The 23,183-nt window shown below is 37.4% G+C and overlaps 1 pseudogene; it reads right to left on the bottom strand.

Moving 5' to 3' along the window:
• Positions 1–18,122: 18,122 nt before the first annotated feature.
• On the bottom strand, positions 18,123–22,094 carry LOC149249511 (cysteine-rich receptor-like protein kinase 43 pseudogene; annotated as a pseudogene).
• Positions 22,095–23,183: the final 1,089 nt, after the last annotated feature.

Here is a 23,183-nt window from a genome sequence, read left to right as displayed (position 1 = left end):
GTTGCATAGTTCTTGGAAGACACACACATTTTAAGAATTGCAGGTACTTCAGGAGGAGGTCTATACTTCATCACCAACATCCATCTTCCACCTCATCCACCTCAACCATCTCTTGTTCCACCATCACCCTCACTAGTTTTTTTGTCCTTTTTTATTGAAATTCCCCTAGACACATTGAGTGAATCTAGCCATCTCTTCTCTTGGATATTGACTCATGAGTGTTCCTAGACCTTCTAACACCCTATCCCACTCATCACACACCCTTTCCAAGCTTCCCAACACCTCCAACACCTCATGTTATGAAACCAGCTCACAAAAATATAGAAAAGATAGATCAACGCCTTAGAATTCAACCTCTTCGAAGGGGCAACCTCCTTTACATTACATAAATGAACAATTCTTGGATGTTTCAAATGACAAAACCTCCTTTCTATATATAGGAGTCTAAGGAGTCACAATATAACCCAGCTGAACTAACAATAATAATATAAAGCCACAAAAATAACAATAGAGGGATTCTATGGGGCACAGTAATAACAATATGGGGACAATAGGGGCACAACAATATTAATAAGGGATACAACTACAATAGTAATGGGGTAATCAATAGTATTATAGGGACCTAACATGCCCCTCTCCTTCAAAAAAGTGTTGTCCTCAATGCTTAAGTAGTTCTGGATGCTTCTGTATAAAATTCTCATCTTCCCATGTGGAATCTTCAGCAGATAAGTTCTTCCACTTGATGAGATACTCCAAAATTGATTGATTTCATAGCTGTAGAGTTCTTGTTTCTGTGACTACTTCCGGTTCCAACATAATTTTTCCTTCCTCGTCAAGTTCTGGAGATATTGTTTGAACTGGGAGCTTGTCACCTATAACCTTCTTTAAACATGAAACATGGAAAACTGGGTGCACTCGAGAAGCTGCAGGAAGCTCCAATTTGTATGCCATAGTACCAATCTTTTGCAACACCTTGTACGGACCATAATAATTTGGTGATAATTTATTATCCTTCTTAGCTTGCTTGAGGGACATTTGTTTATATGGTTGTAGCCATAGGAATACCCAATCACCTACATCAAAACTTCTTTCACTGCAATGTTGATTTGCTTGTTGTTTCATTCTATTCTGTGCCAACATGAGGTTATCCTTTAAGAGTTGGAGGACTTGTTGTTGATGTTCGATGTGATGTTCCACTGCTTGAACCTTAGAATTTTCTCTTAAATATGATGTGATGGATGGTGGCTGATATCCATAAAGTGCCATAAATGGGGTCATTTTTGTTGTTGTATGGAAGGAAGTGTTATACCACCATTCAGCCAGAGGCAACCATTTGACCCATTGTGTCTGTTTATCGGATACGAAGCAACGAAGATATCCTTCCAAACATTTGTTTACTATCTTAGTTTGCCCATCAGATTGAGGATGATAAGATGAGTTATAAGCTAACTGAGTACCAAGACAAGAAAATAATTATATCCAAAAATTCCAGTTTCCTCTGTCTGCTCACTAGATGTGGATGCTTCAGCATAGTTTTCATGAAAAGGAGGTCTTATATCATGGTCGGGGCTAGCCCTTCCAACGTTTGGGTTTTTGTTTTTCCTAAAATTTGGGTTTCTGATAGGATTTTTTGTTGTCCTTCCCATGAGGTTTTTCTTTCAATAGCTACCATTCTATTTTCAAAGTTATCCATACCTTTGATGATTGTATCCAATTTTTGCTCAAATGTTGGGGGTTCTTCTCTAAAAGTGGTTCTTCTCTCGGCTCTTGCTCTATTTCTTTTGGCAATCAGGTTTGCCTCCACACTAACAGCTACATTCTGCATGTCTGCTAAGGTTTGAGGGGCTCTCTCCCTCAATTGATATGCCATGTCGGTATCAAAACCATCTGGGAATTTATACAAAGCAAGATCAGGTGGAGGTCTGAGGTTCTGTGGGATTGCATTATAAACATTGTTAAATCTTGCACAATAGTCTAAGACAGCCTCTTGAGGGCCTCTTTTGATAGTATCATATTCTGATAATATGTGCAGGGGATCCTTCTTTTTCTCCCATCTGTTAAGGAATGTTTGGTAAAGAGCCTCTGGATCAGCTATGGAATTTGCAGGGAGAGCTCTAAACCAGGGTCTTACATCACCTGTGAGACTTTGGACAAAAATCTTCATTCTTACATGATCATCATCTATTTCATAACTCTCAAAATAGTCCTGCATTTTCTTGGTGTGTTGCAGGGCTGTGCAAGAACCAGTACCATCAAAATATGTGATTTTAGTTTGGTAATCCTGAGGCATAGCCCCAGGATTAGCAGGCAGTTGTAAGGGTGCATATCTATTCGCCATATTCACAGGGATAAGTGGAACAGCAGGAAGAAATGGAACGACTGGAACAGCTGGGATAATAGTAGGAGTATGTGTAGTGAATGGAGGAGTGGAGAAGGTGCTTTGAGAAGTGGATGAAGAACTAGGAGAGGTGGGGGTTGAACGAAATAAAACTTTGACAGGGGTTGGAACACAGCTTGGCTGAACTGTTTTAAGACTAGAATCAGCAAAATCTTCTCTTCACTCTAGCTTCCAGAGGTTCCTTGGGATTTTATTGGGATTTTCAGAAGCAGCTGGGGGATTTGGGTCTGGATTTGACCTTGTATAATGTGAATTCTTCTTGGGAGCCAGCTTCTAACTTGTTTTTTGGAATTTTCTGAATAAGTTCCCCAGTGGAGTCGCCAGTATGTTAACACTCAGGTTGTCCCTTGGCTCCTTAAGGGATACGGCCGAGGTAACCACAAACCAATCTTTGGATTGGAGGTCCTAGCCTACCTGCAATCAGAGAGGGCTCTCTCTTTATGATTTAGCTTTGTTTTAGGGGTGATTTTAGGCTAGATATGATGTACAAGGGTTTTGTTTTGATTTTGGTGGGAAGGATGATGCTTTCAAGGAGAGTTGGGATGCATAGTGTGAGAAATTCGAACCATTGGGCATGGAGTCATGGTTTAGGGCTGCTAGTGCATTTTCTTGGTCACAAGAGGAATACAGAGCAGGATAGCTACACATAGAACAACATTCAAGTTGAAATGAGGGTGAAATGGAAGTCAGAAATGAAAGGCAACTAAGAATCTTTCATCTAACTAACAGAGGGAAAGGTGAATGAAACTTATCTAGGAGCAGTCAAGGATTCCTAAATAACAATCATACATGGATGAAATAGAGCAAATATGAGCCATGAGGTATTCATATTTATGCCTAAATCAGAAGAAAACATATAGAAATCACATAAACTGAGCATAGAGTGCTGCGAGGAAAATTCTAAGCTAATATTTCTTTCTGCAACTTGGATCATGACATATAGATGGTATAACATACATAAATTGAAATACAGAGACAAGGAAGACTTATTGAGCCATGTGGGAGCACGAGAATCTTGTAGTCACTCTTCAGCCATTAAAACATCCAACAGAAAGTCCATCAACAAGCTCTTCAACGATCTTTGATTATAGAAGTTCACAAAAAATACAGCACAAGTCTAGAGTAATGCAACTCAACCAACCAACCCTTTAAACAATGCTCAGGGTGGTTTATATAGGCAAAATATCTACAACAAACAGATCCGAGACAGATCTGATGAAATAACTGTCTTAACCTAATTTGTACTGAAATAAATGCAAGAAATATCTATCTAAGCTGCGCTGGAGGCAGCAGCATTCAAAATGAGTAAATATGGTGTCCTTTGAGCTCTGCGCTGGCCAATTTATCATAACTGTACTTTAACACTTGTTCTGTTTCTTCATATTCGGCTCTGCTGCTCTTGGGTGGCCTTAACGCGCATTAACTGTGATTTGGTGAGCCTTTATGGCTCAAAATTGCTTCTTTGACTTTGGTGAAAGCCTTTAATGTTCATCTGCGTTGGAAATAAAGATTTCCACTGAAAAATATCAACTGATACACTTTGCCGCAACACTGATACTCTTTAACATTGAATCGGGACCCTTTCTTTCACTGATACACTTTGCTGCTTCAAAATCGCCCCTTTACAGCCACTTTATGGCAAAAAATAGCTGTGGTGGAACCTTTGCAGGCTTTGGATGAGTATCGGCGCTTGGCCGATCCAAAATAGTGCAAAAATTCCAAAGAAATGCCGAAAAAAGGAGGAATTGGTGTTGAATGCCTGCTGAGGCAAAACCCTGTCTTTTGGAGCTGAACTGGATTGGAGCAATCGAAAAATACTGAGAAATGATCAAGATTCCTTCTGAATTGGAGCGCACGCGGGCGCCAAGCTAAAACATGAGGAAATGGCCCTTTTCCTTATAAAAGGCAAAAATGCCTTTAAAACGTGAAATTTCATAAAAAATGGGCGAGGAGCGATTACTGTAGCATAGTTTCAATCCTGGTCGTTGGATCGCGTGAAGGCAAATCCAACGGCTGGCGCTAAATCGGCGATCGGTGGATCGGCGGTTCCAAAACACAAAACCTCCAAAATGCCGTGGACCCGAAATGCTATAGGCTCTTTCTTTTATGGAGATCGGGTCCGGCCCGTCGGCGATTTCATATCGGCGGATTTATAATGAAATGGGTCTGCGGACCCGAAATCCCTTCAAAACTGTTCTTTATAGTATTTCGGCTCCGGCCAGTCGGAGCTTTATATGGGCTGCGATGCGATTAAACATGGGCCGTTGATCTGGGGCCCTGAATGGGCGGCTACGATTAAGTCGTTGTTTCGGCAATCAGCGGGGCGGAGGGTTTATACATATGCGATTGCCGAAAAGGGGGGGGGGGTGTGATTAAATATGGGCCGTCGGATTTGAGGCTTGATCAGTCGGCAGCGATAAGGCATGCGATAAAACATAGGTTTTGCGACAAACCTAAGTTTTGCGTTAAAATTGAAATATGCAGAAATATATGGAAAAGGGAGCTTGCGATAAGGAAGCTTTTGCGATGCGATATGCCTTCGGGTGCGATAGCGATATCGCATCAGAGGAATGGGTTTATGACATGAATGGGGGCATATAAACCATTGCGACTGCCGATTGCGAAATCGCATCGGCGAAATGATATCGGGGAGTTATAAAAGGGGGCCAATGAATGAATGCTGTGACCTCCGACAGCGATATCGCGTTGGAGGGGAGGAAAACTCATCGGAGGAGGAAACACTCAATCGGAAGAGGGTTAATGCGATCGGAGGGGAATTCCTTTGATCAGAGGAAGGCTTTATAGATCGGAGGATGATTTATGTGATCGGAAAAGGCTTTTTAAAGCTTTGGAAGGGTTCTTGAGGCCTCGGAAGGGGTCCGATAACCAAAAAAGAGGAATTTCATGCCTTGGAAGGAGTCCAAAGGCACTTTGAAGGGAGTTTAAGAAGCAAAACTGAGGGTTCTTACTAAGTTTCAGGCAAACTTAGTAATTCCCAAGCATATTTATGGTTATATTTCAACCAAAGGGAGGGGATATGTAAATAGGGGGATTTTATACATATTTTAGTAAGGGGAAGGGAGAATTCATGGGATTTATATAGTAATGTTAGAAGTTAATATGGACTGTGACAAGAAAGCGCTAAGTTTAGAGATCTTAGGCTTAAAAAGGGAGATAGAACTTTGTAGAGGACATATGAACACTCCTTAAGTAAAGCAGATCTTTACTAAGGGAAATGATATGAAACATGATGAATTAAAGAGATATCAAGCAGATCTTGACCTCTTTAGGGGAATTAGTGAGTGATTTGGGGAAGAGGAAGAAGGGGAAGTTAGACATGCCTCGCTTGAGCTGATCCAAAAACTGCCTCATACTTGTGATCTGACTAGATATAACACTTGAAAACATGAAATGGATCACAATTCTTCATTCTGCCACCACAAAACTACCTACCTAGCCTACTTACCTAACATTTTTTCTTCTTTTTGGTTTGGGTGCACTTGAACTAGAAAACCCAGCTTTTCAACTTTTCAACTTTTCTTTTTGTTTTCCTCCTATCTAAATTGATCCTTATTTCTTCCGGGGCTCAGATTAAGCTGTTGAGCGCCCAAGATTCTCTACCTATCTACAAATCTGCCAAGATTAAACAGTTTGGACAGATATTTATTCTTTATATTCTAAAACAAGAAATTTAAACCTAGGGAAGCCAAGATTAAGCTGTTTGGCCTTCCCTTAACTGTGAAACTCTTCAAAAATGGTATGATTCTTCAAAAATGGAATTTGATGGAAATATGGAACTTTGCAGCATGAAAAGAAGATATATTTGGCATTTTCCGCTGTCAATCATGAAATATGAACACCTATTGCAATAGGAGGCTAACACCAACTAATCCTCAAAAGAAATTTTATTAATGGGGCCTCTATTTTCTTCATTTTCCATTATTTTCCTTCATTTTCCTCCTCACATGCAACCTATGACCTTTCACCTTCCTTTTCTCCTATTTTCCTTTATTTTCATAAAAAAAATGTCAATTAATGCATCTTGCCTTTCCAGATCCTTTTCCATTGCCTTTGCCAATTTCATTAGCCATAATAAACCAAATGAACAACCACACTAGGATGCTTTTTCCCAACATTCATCTTGGAATACATGTCTCATGACCTTGGTTATTATTTTTCCTTTATTAACTTTATTTACAGAGAGTTTTTACCACGACTATTATAGGATTCTTTGGCAAGGTATATTCTTCCTTGTTTTGTTTAGGAGAATCTACAATACCACTTCTACAAAAGTGTTCTATGTTCCCATAATTGTCAGAGTTATAAAATACAACATTATAATCAAATAAGGGAGAAAATAAATTATAGTTTCTAAAAAACCATAAGTACTTATGTTTCTTTTCCATACATTATTTTTTCTTATAATATTTGATTTATGACCAAAATGATTGCAAGAAAAAAAATAAACAAAGAAGGATTTTTGGTACTAAGTTGTATAAGACGACCTTGATGTAAAAGATCTTATGAATTTATCCTTGTCCTTGTGAAGAAGATCGGGTTTATGTTGGAATCCATTTTATTTCTTCATGTTGCCTTCATTTTTTCTGAATCTTTTGAGAACATCAAGATAGCTTTTAGATTTTATTTCATTTAATTTCTTTAGTGGCTTTGTAACTCAAGAATTTGAATCTAGTTTAGATGTCTTTTGATTCATATAACAGCCAACACTAGTCTTAATGAATGGTGACCTTTGACAAATTATGATATCATCAAATATTTCAACAGTATGTTTAGACTTCAAGCTTTTATTTATCTCACTAGTTAACATCTCTAACTCATTTCTTAAGGAAACAATTTTAGCTTCCAACTTTTCACAATTTTCTTAATTTTTCTTTAGATAGACTCTTACCACTTCTTCTATCCTTTTTCTTCCTCTAGTTGAATCTTTAGGTTGACAATAATCTTCTATATATATTCAAACAATGGATTTTTGTTTGTGAAGAAACATTTTTGAATAACCATGTGTGCTTGAGATCTACCTTCTTGTGGTTAGACTATTTTTAAAGGAACCTACTCTGATACTAATTGTCGAGCACACACTTATACTGAGAGGGGGGTTGTGAATCAATATAATATATTTTTTTAGTGATGAAAATATTCATTAACAATAAGAAAATAATCAAATATGATATCTATTAACTATAGAACATGGAACATAAGAGTTTACATGGAAATCATTTTGGGAGAAAACCATAGAACTTCTCTTTATACTTCTTTGTAGGAACCAACCTATTGTTACAAATATTTGTAGGCACCAACGTACTAGAGATATCGATCCCCATTGGTACAAACCTTGATATGTACCAGTCTACTCTTATATATATTTGTAAACACCAATTTGTAGGAGACATCAATCCATATTATTGCAAATATTCATAGGCACCAACTTATTCGTGACACCAGTCCGCACCACTGTAAATAATTGAAATAACCCACTTCGCTAAGTCTACTTGCTACTTTTTCTTTTGCCATGTCTACTTACTTCCTTTACATTCACCAATTTTTCTCACTACTTCTTCCTTTACAAGGTCTAATTGTTATAGACATTTTTGTGCCTTACAACTCCAAGCATGAAATGTCCATAAAACAAGGGCTCCTAAGTCCCTAAAAGTGTTGTTCTAACCCCTAAAGGAACAAGGTCAACAGATTACAGCTTCTCCCAGAAGTTCTCCACCAGAAACTGCTCAGAATTGGTCAAAACAGGATCATTTCAGCTGCTCCACTGGCTAAGTGTGTTGCATTGCACCTAAATACACAGTGAGGGTGCGTTGCATTTCAAAAATCCCTTCTGTAGGGTGCGATGGGCGAGAAATGACAAATGGCAGTGTCATTCCGCGAGGTGGAGAGGCAATGGAAGCTTCCAGAATCTTCTCCTGTGACACTTGCCTCACTGAATTCGACCAAAGATGAGTAAGAGACCCTCAGTCTCCAAGTGGAAGCAAGAACTGACAGAGAGAAGACACTAATCAAATCACAAGCTGACTCATCCTCCTTACACATATCTATATATGGATCCCTCATCCCAGAGATCCAGAGGCTGGAATTTTGCATATTGTAAGGAATTGTTGTTGGTTTCTAGAGACAAACATCAGACTGTTGGGTGATTTATGCTTTGTTTGAGGTGAAGAGGGGCTTCTTTGTTGGGAGGTTGATGCTAGGTCGGAACCACTGGTTGTAACTCCTCCTGGATCTTTTCTTGTTTATCAATAAAAACTATTTGAGTTCTCCTCCATGCTTTTGTATCATTGATGCTTGTTACATTTGTATGGTTAACTTAAATCTGATCCTAAGTTATTTATGAATATAGATCCATGTCTTTGTATAGTGCTCTTCTTCTGTGATCTTACAAGTACTTTGTGAAGCTGAGCATGCAAGGGAGCAGGTAGCTGGAGACTATCAAAGAAGAGAGGGATTGAATCAAAGGATTAGCGCAAGACACAGGTTGGTTCTTTCTATTCCTCTCTATCTATAATTCATAAAGGAAATACAAAAGTAGTTTTTCTCTGTTTGTTTCTAAGGCAGCTGTCACACCTTAGTGGGATAGAGCAGTTCTAAATAGACACTTTTCCCTGTAACAAAATGGTGACTCCGCTGGGGATGTCTAATTAGTTTGTTTGTGTATCATTCTTTGTTGTTTGTTTCATAAACTTATAAGTAGCTTTTGAACTGCATTTGCCATAACAAATGCAAAGTAGATAACTGTTGCTTCAATCCATTCACTGGATCTATTTATGATTTAAATAGCTGATTCACAAACTATCTGATTGCCCTTGTGATAGCTCTTAGATCCTCCTTAGATCTACCCCTGATTGTTGCATTACTGATTGCTTTTTACTCGGCCAAAAACCAAGGACTAAACTGCAAACTGTGACCCGGAACCCGGATAGAGTCTCGTTTCTAGCCCAGCGCAGGTACTGTTCAGAGATCCTAAATTTCAGCGCACTTCCCGAAGGGGCAACCTGCGCTGCATTTTAGATTCTCTGTGTTACAGGTGCGCTGATCAGACTAGCTCTGTGTAGCTGTGGTTCCTGTGCTTCATTCTTTCCAGTTCTATCCCTGAATTTTGCTGCCTGTGATCAGTATATGTCTGTTTGAAACCCCTTTTCCTTATTGTTATTCCGCCTCCTTTGTACAAAAGAACTGTAGATTTTTTTGTGTGTTTGTTGAGTCGTTTACAGTTTTCCTTTGCAAAAGAAGCATAGTCGTACTGTCGTCCTTTGATTTGAATCTGTCGCAAGTGTCGATTTTGATCATAGGAGAAAGTTTGATTGCTGTTGATGGTCGATTATCCTGTTACTATTGCCTTTGGTCTGAATTTGTAATTTTCTAGTGTCAAGAACGAGTGTTCATTTCAAAATCGTAAGGTGTCGTAATCATCTCTATTTTTGATTTCGAAAAAGAGCTTGTTTATATTTGTCGCTTGAAAAGAAATTCAGATATGTACATCAACTTTCTTTTTAGCATCAATACTAAGAAAGTCGAAAACAAATACATGCATGTGCATTTGCATATAGACAGTCTGTTTGGCTTGATTTAGGAAAGTGCATTTACGGTGTGCTCTTTGCTCTTTGCGAAAAGATTGTGTCTTTCTTTTCCCTTAGTAGCTAGGATTTTCATTGCACAAAAGAGATAAAAGTTTGTTTATCATCTTTAGATTGCATTTTAGGAATTACATCTACATCTCGTGGTGAACCCGAAAGGCAAACTTCATAAACAAGATCAACTTAAAATAAATTCAATGAATCTAACAACGCTTTGGAACTTAACGCACAACATTTAGAGGTCTAGGCTAGAGACATATTCTGGCGTCGTAAAGCCTGGTAACTATTGTCCTCACTGATGGTTGGGTGATTCCTCCACTTTGAGACGATAAGTGCCAGTACGGACTTGTGCTCCCACGTACCGTCGAGTATATTTTGGGAGACCCCTATAGGCTTAAATCCTTTATCCTTAGGAAGCCGTGTCTGCCGCCCTATCGATCGCAATGCACTGAACACAGCATTCGGGAAGATTGACTGCCGTACCGTAAAAAGTATTCTGCAGTTTTGCGACTGGTTTGGTACTCCCTCTACCTAGATCTCCAGAGTATTCCCTTTCGTTCCTTTTCAGACTCCTTAACGGAAAAGGTCCATCTGAGCACTTGTCACTTCAGGCTCATTAAAATCGAAGGCGACTAGAGTCATCTTTTGTTTTTTCTCGACTCTTAAAAACTGAAAAAACAAGTTGTGTCAAAGCGTCTAAAAATTTATTTTTAACGGAATATTCATTACCCCTTTCCTACGTTGATCTTGGGTTGAGAAAATGGAGTCTACCAACCAAGGAATTCCCCTTGGAGCAAATCCTAGTCCCTTCTCCTCATGGGGAGATGTTGGTGCACCCCATATGGCCACATTGTCGCTTCCAGGACTGACGATTGGTTTGCCTATATGGCTCTTCTCAACCTCTATCGTTCAGAACACCACTATTCCTAAACAATCGAATCAGCAATTAGACGAGTCCAGAGTTACCCACCAACCTTCTACTTCCTCTAATTCTTCCTCTCCTCCTTCCTCTTCGCTTGATGGGGCTGGTAAAGCCAAAAGTCAAGTTCCTAAGGAGAGGAAAGAAAAGAAGAAGAAAGAGAAGAAGAAGAAGGAGCCAAAAGCGAATGGGGGCAAACGAGTGTCGTCTAACGAAAATCCACACACTGCACCGACCAGGCCTAAATCGCCATGTGTCATTTGCAAAGGAGACCATTTTCACAGAGATTTTCCCTGCATCCCTCGGATCTTAAGGGACTGGTCTCCTCGTTTGCACAACCCGGTGTCGTCAACCTCTGATGATCATGTTGAAAACACACCGTCAACTAGTGAAAGTGAAGCCCCAGGACAAAAAGGAAAATATAGATTTCCTTGTAAACTGTGTGAAGGTGATCATGCCGTCCACCGTTGTCCCTTCTTAGACGAAGCTAAAAGAGTTTTGGATGATCGTTCGGTTTCACCGTTACGACTTCCTCCTGGATATAAAAAACTCTTGCCGAGTCCGTCACTAGTTGAAAATCCGGCTGACCCGCTCAGGTGGTCGGCCAAAGCATCTGTCATTGAAGATGAACCATCTGAATCCATACCAGACGAAAGTCAAAAGGTCGAGGCGGCAGTTGACCCGGTCTTGCCTTCAGAGGTTCCATCTTCAGATGATACAATCACTGAAGAGAACAAGGATGACACCGTCCAAATTCTTTTCATAAGCACAGACTCCAACGGACATGGGGTCAATTTACCCGTTCCTTTACCACAGGAAGGAAGTTCGTCAGAGTCGTACCCGGCCGTCTATTCGATCCCACCTCCAAGCAACCTAGTTGTCTCCTTCGACTGGAATCAACAAGGCAACCCCATTTACCAGCCAGTATACCATTCCGGATTATTGTTCAGATATATAGAATGGTTATGGCTGGTACCATCATAGATGAGGGGGCTTCTGTGAGTATCCTTTCCTCAACTGCTTGGAAAGCGCTTGGTTCGCCATCGCTTTTGCCTGAGATGAGAAATCTAACAGGCTTTGATAAAGGAACCAGTCGACCATTAGGGATCCTTCCCGATGTGCCCATAACATTGAGAGGGAAAACCGTTCACATGAATGTAATGGTGGTTCAAGGACCCCTGGATTACAATCTACTCCTTGGACGAGACTATATTTATTGCATGAGAGCCATTGTCTCATCACTCTTTAGAGTGATGTGTTTTCCGCACGAAGGAAGAGTGGTCAAGCTCGTGGACCAGCTTTCATTTCCCGGATCACGCATAGCAAATAGTCATATACCATCCCTGAATGGTCTTTTCACGCAAGAAATGTCTCAATCTCCAGTCCGTCCTCCCGATGAGCGCGAGTGATTCGGAGGGACATGACTGAAACCTAGGGGGCATGCACCCTGGTCTGCTTCGGCAGGAAAACTTCGGGTATAGGGTAGGTTTCCGCGGGAGAATATGACTAGTCTGTACCCCCGTCCGTGATTGGAAGAGGGGGTTATTCTAGAACAAGATTCTCTTGTCAAAGTTATGTGAGTTGGCGGGCATCGTCGCTCACCTTTGTTTATTTCGGTAGACATCGCCAGAGAAGTGTTTTGTTTACGTCGTAAATAGAACTATCTTTGATAACCTGTAAGAGGTAGGCCTCTCTCGCTAAAACAAATGTTTTATTGGAAAGAAGTAGGGGTAACCTTGAAACTCTATTTTATACCTGGGGGCATGCAAACCTTTTGGAGTGCAAGCGAAGAGCGACTATTTATTTTTAAAATTTTTAGGACCTCTAACCCTCTAAACTTGTAGGATTGGTCGTTTCCTAACTTGCATAAAGAAAGGATGTGGGGCAAAACTCTAAAAGTTGCCGTTTTTATATGGGACATTCTTATCACAAGACTGGATTAATCGAGCAGTTTTAGCACATAGTTCAAGCTCGTTAAAAAATAAACATAAGACATGAGCAAATGTTTCCACCCGCGTTTAAGCTCATTAAAAAATGAACTATCCCCCGGTAAATAATCATCGTGAATGTAGTACTTCAGCCGTTAAAGCCTTGGTCGTGTTTGCACCGTCACCTCCACTTTTCATTGGCCGATCATTCACCTCCATTTGATTGTTTACCCATTTTGAGGAACAGCTGCGAAGAGTGTTCTCACTAGCCATCCTTGTAACACTACCGTGATTGGAAAATTCCAAACCTTACCTGGAATCAGCTGCTACCCGTTTTATCACTCGTTCCTCAAAAGACGAGTCTCCTTTAAGCTCTTTTCAACTGACTCGTAAAATATGAAAAGATTGTCGAGCCATTGGCCTCTCCAGCTCGTTAAAGGGAGAGGAAGTGCTATCCCTCCTCTAGATTTTAATCTTTTTGGACCTAAGGGATTATTACACAAAAAGATCAAGCGCTTGTTTTGTTCGGCTCGTTAAAACTATCGAAAATTCATCCCTTCTGTATTGTTTTATACTTTTTCGGACTTAAGGGATTAGATGACGAAAAAGGAATTTTGGAGTTACCTTTACGTTCCTTTTCAGACTCTCTAAAATTGAAAAGGATAGAGTTATCTTTGTCGTTAAACTCGTTAAAAAGATTAATAGCGACAAACTTGTCTTTAGACGAGAACGAGTTTCACTATCGCTAGGCTCGTTAAAACATAGCGATGGGTTTGCCCGAAGGGAAAATTATAGAACAAGCATATGTTATCCTCCTCAAGCTTGACAAAAATAAAGAGGTACTGGTCAGCAATGACTGGGGAAAAATTGGGAAGAAAACTCAAAGAAACTTTGTTGGTAGCAAGTCGGGTTGGGTTGTTTCATTCACCGGTCACATCACCATGGTCACGCCATACCATCCACATTTGGGGTTAATGCTACCAATCCATCACATCAGTGTCGCCGATATGTTCAAGAGAAGTCATCCAGAGAAGTCACTTGTGTCTCACCCACTACAATACATTATACTCCATTCTTTCATGACCGCCACCCTGAACATTATATCATCAGATCGTTTTCACATCCATCAAAATCATTTGCTCCGTTCCGTGTCATTGATGTGGGATTCATTAAGGCCCTCCTGTGACGGATCACTTCTTGTCGACATCAACTCATTATCCAAGAAGTTGATCTAGGAACACCCCATTCAGTACTTTGAAGCTTGCATGCCTCAATGGCAAGTTTCTCACTTCCGGCGACAGGTTTACATCAATGGCCTTCGACTGAAAGATTTTGCGTGGTGTTCGACGCCAAGTCCTTTATTCACACCACGTGAATTGTACTGCAATACCTTGAGGATCATTATCATTATCGGTGATTCCTCTCGCGCTTGTTAACAGTTTACATCATTGACTGGTAATCAAGCGATGTCTTTCCATGTTCGACTTCAAAACATTTCTCACATGGATCGACTTGTACTTCGAGTGAAGATCGGACGAGATTGAAGACCCCGGATCTAGTTTCATCCATCCGGGCTGCGATATATATTCAGGGAAATAAAGACATCAAATGTACATCATTGCAGCACAGATAATCATCCTACCAAAAGGATGATGGCTCTATCAGAATCATCAGTCTACACTCAGACGATTGTTTGTCCTATGTACATGAAAATGAATTTATAAAGCTGAGCATGGGAATGCCCGCCTCAGCTAGATCATGAAAACAGTATGAAGATAATGTATTGTATTGTATCTTATTACAAGTCTCCTCCCAGCATTGAAAGAACTTCGGATCCTCATAATAAAGCATTTCACCCGACACCAAAAGGTTAACGGCCTCATACTTTAGGGGGCAACTGTTATAGACATTTTTGTGCCTTACAACTCCAAGCATGAAATGTCCATAAACCAAGGGCTCCTAAGTCCCTAAAAGTGTTGTTCTAACCCCTAAAGGAACAAGGTCAACAAATTACAGCTTCTCCTAGAAGTTCTCCACCAGAAACTGCTCAGAATTGGTCAAAACAGGATCATTTCAGCTGCTCCACTGGCTAAGTGTGTTGCATTGCACCTAAATACACTGTGAGGGTGCGTTGCATTTCAAAACTCCCTTCTGTAGGGTGCGATGGGCGAGAAATGACAAATGGCAGTGTCATTCCGCGAGGTGGAGAGGCAATGGAAGCTTCCAAAATCTTCTCCTGTGACACTTGCCTCACTGAATTCGACCAAAGATGAGTAAGAGACCCTCAGTCTCCAAGTGGAAGCAAGAACTGATAGAGAGAAGACACTAATCAAATCACAAGCTGACTCATCCTCCTTACACATATCTATATATGGATCCCTCATCCCAGAGATCCAGAGGCTGGAATTTTGCATATTGTAAGGAATTGTTGTTGGTTTCTAGAGACAAACATCAGACTGTTGGGTGATTTATGCTTTGTTTGAGGTGAAGAGGGGCTTCTTTGCTGGGAGGTTGATGCTGGGTCGGAACCACTGGTTGTAACTCCTCCTGGATCTTTTCTTGTTTATCAATAAAAACTATTTGAGTTCTCCTCCATGCTTTTGTATCATTGATGCTTGTTACATTTGTATGGTTAACTTAAATCTGATCCTAAGTTATTTATGAATATAGATCCATGTCTTTGTATAGTGCTCTTCTTCTATGATCTCACAGGTACTTTGTGAAGCTGAGCATGCAAGGGAGCAGGTAGCTGGAGACTATCAAAGAAGAGAGGGATTGAATCAAAGGATTAGCGCAAGACACAGGTTGGTTCTTTCTATTCCTCTCTGTCTATAATTCATAAAGGAAATACAAAAGTAGTTTTTCTCTGTTTGTTTCTAAGGCAGCTGTCACACCTTAGTGGGATAGAGCAGTTCTAAATAGACACTTTTCCCTGTAACACTAATGACTACTTATGTTTTCACCAATTCTGACAAAAAAATGAATCTCCAAATGAAATTTATAATAACTTTCCCATAGCTTGATGTTTTTGGATTCTTCTCAAGAATGTAATTGTATAGCATGCTACCTATTCAATTTTGCAAATCTTATTTTTAAGTTTTTACCTAAGGTACTTCTATATGTCTCCTCAAATCTATAAAAATTTCATATCCTAATGGTCTTGGAATATTTTTTTATAGAAAATAAGTCAAATTAACCTATTTGAAATTCATTTTAGGACCATTTAGAAACCTTAAATTCCATAAGGCATATATCCAAACATATAGCAAACCAAAATTTTAATATTTTCTCTTAAGTACTTGTATATGTCTCTCAGATCTCTACAAATTTCATAGTCTGAAATTTTCCAAAAATGAATTTTTAAAAATTTTGAGCCCAACCTCTTTGAAAATGATTTTAGGTCCATTCAAAAATCTTAACTTCCATAGAGGATATCTATGAAAGTATAGCGAACTAATGTTTAAAATTTTGACTACAAGTACCAAGAGATCTCACCTCCATCTCAAAATTTCATTGTTTGAAATATCCTAGAAAACAAGCTATAGAAAATGCCAAATTTCCCTATTTGAAACTAATTTCAGGAGCATTCAAAAACCCTAACTTCCATAGGGTGTATCTTAGAGAGTATATCAAACCAATGTCTCAAATTTTTTACCACATGTAGCGAGAGATATGACCTTTGTCTCCTCAAAATTCCACAGTTTGAAATGTCCCAAAAAAAATTACAACAATTATTAGACGACTACTTTGAAACAGACTTCAAGGGTAATCACAACCCCTAACTTTTATAGCTTATATCTCATAAAGAATAATCAACCAATATCTATAATTTTAACTAGATATTCCCCTTGATCTCTTCTCAATATGCTCAAAATTTCATCATTTGAAGCATCATAGAAAAAGCCAAGACAAAGCATTCACTCCACAAATAACAATTTTGCTTATACACATTTACTTTCAATGATTTTTCCTTTTATACATTCTCATACCCCTCCATAAAAAGACATGTTTATTCAAAAGTCACTTGAATTCATTGATTAAATAATTAATTCCCCTTACTATTTCATTTTTCCATAAACTATGAGATAATACCATGGGCTTCACAAACTATGGATTTGAAACCACCATTTTACTTTTTCACACACACATACACTACTTACTTTAAATATTTAAAACTTAAAAAATTAGGGTAATTAATGTTCTTATATTTAGTGACTATACACTATGTCTTATCATTATTGGTTTCATGATTTTACAAACTATAAAAATCAGTAACATTCTTAGTGTCTTTAAAAATTAAAGATATTATTTCTACAATATTTTTTTACTTTTGTAAAAGGACATTCCAAGAGAAAATGTTTTTCATCCTTCATTTTCTCAATAATTATAGGAATCACCAATAATTATATTGCATAATATTTTAAATATTATACTCAATTTTAATATACAATTTTTATTAAAAAAATATTTTAATTTTAACAATAATATTAATGACAATCATTATAATATATAAACAAATGAAATAAGGGAAACATGCATAAAATAAATAAACAAACAAACTTCTCAGGATTGTCAAGTTAAAAATATAATAAATTATATTTGACTTTCGTAAGAAGACATTCAAAGATAAAATGTTATTCATCCTCCATTTGCTCAATAACCATAAAAACTACCATTATTTATATTCCATAATATTTTAAATATTATTTTCAATTTATCATACAAATTTTATAATAATAAAAAATATTTTAATTTTAACAATAATCTTAATAACAATTATTATAATCAATGAACAAATGAAATATTCAAAAAGTGCATAAAATAAATAAATAAACAAACCTTCCACTCATGGTTGTGTTATAATCAACGAACAAATGAAATATTCAAAAAGTACATAAAATAAATAAATAAACAAACCTTCCACTCATGGTTGCGTTATAAATATAATAAATGTGTAGTTTAATTGTTTTAAGTTTTAGTTTTCAAGCCATTTTGGTGATACAATTTTTGGTAAGATCATGATTTTTTTGTTGTTAAAATGCATTTTTGATTAGTACCATAAAAACAAATGGAATATTTAGATTATATAGATTTCACAACTCAAACGTGTGATTTTAACAAATTTCTATCAAATTTCAAATAAAATTAACCTAATAAATATAATAAATACACTTTACATTACCATAACTCTCCAAGAATGCCAGAGAAAAGTGATCTCTATCTTTGCTTCATTATTTATGCCTAAAACCAAAATGTCTAGAAATGCAAAATTTGCATTACCTAAGTGTCGATATAGTAATAGTAGTGGTGTTTGATGGAAGAGCTAGAGGAATATGAATATGAGAAGATGATAGAGAGGAAGACGTGGCTTCCGACGCATGTGATAGGGCGAAGCGGGAATGAGTGGAATGGGTATTTGGGGTTACATAAGCAGGCCTTGTGGGATCGAGCAACGTCGCAGAAGCAGTTGAAAGCATCCAAATAATTGTAGCCATTAGTGGACGAAGTGACAAATCAGCTTGTGTACATAAAAGGGCAACATAAATGCATCTCGCGGCTTGCTCTTCATTACATGTTTCAATGATTGTCAGATCAATAATTTGCACGCTATTTCCTTGAATGTAGGAACTCCACACCTGCATTTCATAAAATGTATATACATGATGATGAAGAGATTCATAAGATTCACTTCAATTTAGTTTGATGGGAAATTACTATGAAATTCAATACATGAATTCATGCCAAAATAGATTAGCGAAACACATAATCTCATATTTCAACTACTAAATGGTTTATTGATGAACTAAATAACATGCTCCAAAATCCTAAATAATATAGATACACTATTGCTGAGGGAAAATACAGTGAAGGTTAGAACGAAAAATTCTTATTTGGATATTTGAATGTATCCTTAATTCTGAGGTAGAATTTTTTTAACAACAGTTTGCTTTTAAAATTTAATATTGCTGAATTTAATTGCATATCAGGAGATTTTCTCTAGCTATTTGACATGTGTCAAATGAAGAGCATGGGTTTTAGCTTGCCTTGTATAATCCCCTGGTGTGAGATCATTGACAAGTTGATGATGAGGTATTTGTTGTGCAGGTTGTTAATATGTGTGATAAAATTAAATAAAATTGATTTCGATACACTTTTCAAATATGGGGTTGATATAATGGCTGATAGCATGTTGTAGAAAGGCACTTGTTAATGATATTTGGTGTCAAATTGTGTGGGAATTAGTGAGAGCAATTTCCAAAGAGATTGAGGATAAGGTTATTTTAGCTTGTGATTTGTGAGATGAGAATTTATGATTGAGAAGAATTATGTAAAGATCTTTTCAAATTTAAAAGCAGTTTGATTGTAGATTTTGGAATATTTTGAAAATTTGGTAGATATAATGTAATCATTTATATTTGATAATTACAACCAAAGACCATAAATTGAAATAAATCATGCTTTTTTGTTGTGTAAGCGTCGGTGCTCTTTTATGACATGGGTGAAACCAATCCACTATTTAATGCTATTGAGAGCGAGATCTCCAAAGTGGCAAGTAGACGAACCACTGACCAAGCTGGGATGGTCACAATGCACATTAGAAGACTGGTTAAGAATTTTCTTGTCAAAAAATTTTAGACTATGTATGCTCATGCAATTTAGAGTGACAAAAGAACAACATATCTTAGCCCTAATGTGTTCATATGGTGCCTAAGATGAGTTTCTCCTATGTGTCAATTACTCATGCATCGAGTGGGGAAATTTATGTGTTTGATTGTCAGAGGAATTTAAAATATTTGTTCAGTCATGGTGGCTATGTGAGTTTGTAACATATGTGCCCACGACAAAACCTAAGTTGATATTGACCTGCAACCCATTTCTTGTGGGTGCTTATCTAAAATTGCATGTGAGTCCCACAAACAAGAAGTTAATAGTTGCATCTCTAGAGTACTAGCAAAGGCGTTCCATATCAAGTGCATGGATGTAGTGTACTTGTCATACTAGAAGACAATATGATATATCCATTACTTGGTTATCGTTTTTGAAGAAATATTTCTATCGTCGATCTCTTGGAATGTTAGCATAGTGTATGTCATTCTTGAGATGTTGATTCAAAGTTTGAATGATCAATGAAGTGGATGCAAGTATTCATGTTCCTTCAAAGTGACCTCCAATCACAACATGTCTGATTATTGGCAAGGTAGTGTTAAAAGATCTATTGATGTGTTCCTTCAAAGTGATCTTCAATCACAACATGTTTGAGTGTTGGCAAGGTAGTGCTAAAAGATCTATTGACTATTATACTCACTGGTATGAAGATTATTTGGTGTGTTTGAGTTGATAATGTATATGATGTGTTCACATTGAGATGGATAGCTTGGTGTATTTGAGCTGATAACTTATTTGGTGTCATCCAAGTTGAATGGATGATGTAATGATGTGCTCAATAAAACATTTAAGTGGCCCCAGTGGTAATGCATCCAAGCTGAGAGGTGTGGTCATTATGGTGAGTAGGTGAGTGCAACTTAACTAGAACATTTAGGTGTTTATCTTTTTGCTTGGGAACATAAGTGGAACTAACCATTCTGTCTCGCTTGAGCATGAGGTTAGCTAATGCATATCCATATGGCATAGTCAAGTCGAGTCCCTAAAAAGACCACCTATTTTATTTCCTTGAAGGAGGAGTTCACTCACCTCCATAGGAACTTTCTTAACTCTTGTAGAAATGGGTTATGTGTTTATTGAATGCTTTATGGGTGGATCATATGTTGCTTGTGGACTCTTGGTGATGTTATGGGACAAATACCTATACACACATTCTTTTGTATGTATGAATGAAGACTTAAGGGACAAGTGCCAACATAGAGTGTGAGCATTCATTACACTAGTTAGCTCTTGGAAGGTCGATGGAATCGATTGCACATTTAAAGGGACTTCATCAAGAAGTTGAATGAACCATATACCACATTCTACTATATGAGTAGCTAAAACAATTAGGTACCCATATATTTCAAGTGATGGTTGTTCTTTTATATAGACTTTTACCAACTAGTGATGTCTACAAGAAAAAAGTCTCTAGTTTGCATCAAAAGATAAACTTTGTTGATAAAGGGCATCTTGAGTAAGCATTTGTTGCAAAAAAACTAGAAATTGATGAACACCTCCCTGAATGAATGAATGCCTCCTACTTATCTTAAGTGTGATACTTCATTATACTAAGAGTTATAGTTAGTGATATGTTAATCATCATGGAATAGAATTTGTCTTTAAATAAATAATTTACTTTTAAGCTAGATATGAAATATTCGATGCTATTTTAATTTACTATTAAGATATTTCTCAATAGATTATTTATACACCAAAATAATATGTTTACCTTAAAAGGAAAAATTTATCTATTTATAAATAGCTTTTCATCCATCTATAAATAACTTTGTTTGCTATTAATATAGCACTAATTATTTTTATGGATAAATAATGTTTACTGCTGCAATTTTTTACACAGAAAACAATGTCAGTATCTTACCCATTCGAGGAGAATCTCCCTTTCAAATGACAAATTAAAGTCCGTATTCTTTCTTCTGGCCACAATTTCAAGAAGAACAACGCCAAAGCTATAGACATCAACTTTTACAGATAGTTTTCCCCACAGAGCGTACTCTGGTGCCATATACCCACTGCACATTCCAATTACAATGGCAAAGACAATGGTAACGAAAATTTAAGGAAAGCTATTTGGAAAATAAAAATATCTTGGATAAAGATAACATTTTTATTTCGTTTATAAATTTCAAAAATATATCAAAATCTGACAGACTGCGGCAACTAGATCGATTACAAGAACGCATAAGGTAGAATTACAAAGCTGCCCATTCCTTTCTTAGAAAGCAGTGGAAACTCAAATGCATGTATCCCTAATTGTGAAGCATTTGACAGTGTTAATGTCAATTGGAAATATTTCTCTGAAGATTAGGAGAGTGTTAATTTTATTTTTTATTTTTTTTAACTCGTAAGATTTCGGATTTACCCAAAAAAAATCTCAATCTAGAGATGTGAAAATCTTACAGAGTTCCAGCGGCTCTCGTGCTGACGTGGGTCTCATCTTCAGAAAAAAGTTTGGCTCTGCCGAAATCTGCTATCTTAGGATTAAGGTTGTCGTCCAACAAGATATTACTTGCTTTGATATCTCGATGAACAATCCGCAGTTGAGAATCCTGGTGAAGATACAGAAGCCCACGAGCTACTCCCATCATATTTTGAATATGATATTCAAAAAGTTCAAAAATATTTTTCCTTGAAACAAAAATATTACCGAATTATTTTATCATGATTCAAATGTTGAACCAGTAAGACTTGAGGGTCTGCCTAGGCACAGGCATTGTAGGAGAGACATGGAGAGAGTAGGAGTTGAGACCGAGAGAGTCTTACATACAATGCAGAAGAACTTGGAGGGTCTAACTCGCCAAGTTCCAATGGTAGCTATAGAAGACCTCTCTAAGGGTGTTCAGAGGTGGGTGGAAGGAGTACCAAGAGAGTAGGTGCGACTCTTTCGACAGGTGGCCAATGCCATTGTCTTCTTTTGTGATGCACATCCAGGGCAAGGCTTGCAACCTTAGTTTTTAGATGACTGATCTTTTATGGAAATGATAGGGATTAAGCCCGAATTTTGTATGACATTTTCTCACATATTTTAATATTTTGAACCTATTATTCATATCTTTATACAAACAATTTCTCAATTATTTGATCATATATACAAATTGATTTCATGGTATTTTGATTTTAATGTGATGAATGATTAATATGTCAATCTAATGCTTGATTAGCTATAGAATCAACAAATTAATTTTCTGAACATAGATGGAATATGAATGAAAGTAATACAAATAAATGATCTTTGTAATAATCTCACTCTCAGAAATTCGCAATGTAATAAAGGATCTCTCACATGATATATGTTTTTTAGTTTAGACACCACCAACTGTGAATCCAAATAAACTACTAATGATTCAATACCAAAATATATTTCTTTAGATAGTAAATTAATGATAGCACTGTGTTCAGCCATATTATTGGATGCGGGACCGATACATGTACCTCTTGCGATTAACAACTGACCAGATGGATGGCATATTACCCAAGTGGCAGAAGCTAAGTTTTGAGTATGTCTACTAGCACCATCGGCGAATCCTAGATACACCAGATCACCCATTGACACCTGCCAAACAATACCAAAATACCACCATCACCACAAGACCCATAAACAGAGATAAACAACTATGTACAAGATTTACAAAACAAAGCAAATGCTAGGCAATTTCCTAGGTATAATACTTCTT

Source organism: Pinus tabuliformis, chromosome 7 (genome assembly GCF_031772625.1).
Source record: "Pinus tabuliformis cultivar Carrire ecotype Pingquan chromosome 7, CPIR1, whole genome shotgun sequence".
Lineage (NCBI taxonomy): Eukaryota > Viridiplantae > Streptophyta > Pinopsida > Pinales > Pinaceae > Pinus > Pinus tabuliformis.
Note: the sequence above shows the minus strand (reverse complement) of the source record. Positions and strands in the feature narration are given on the sequence as shown.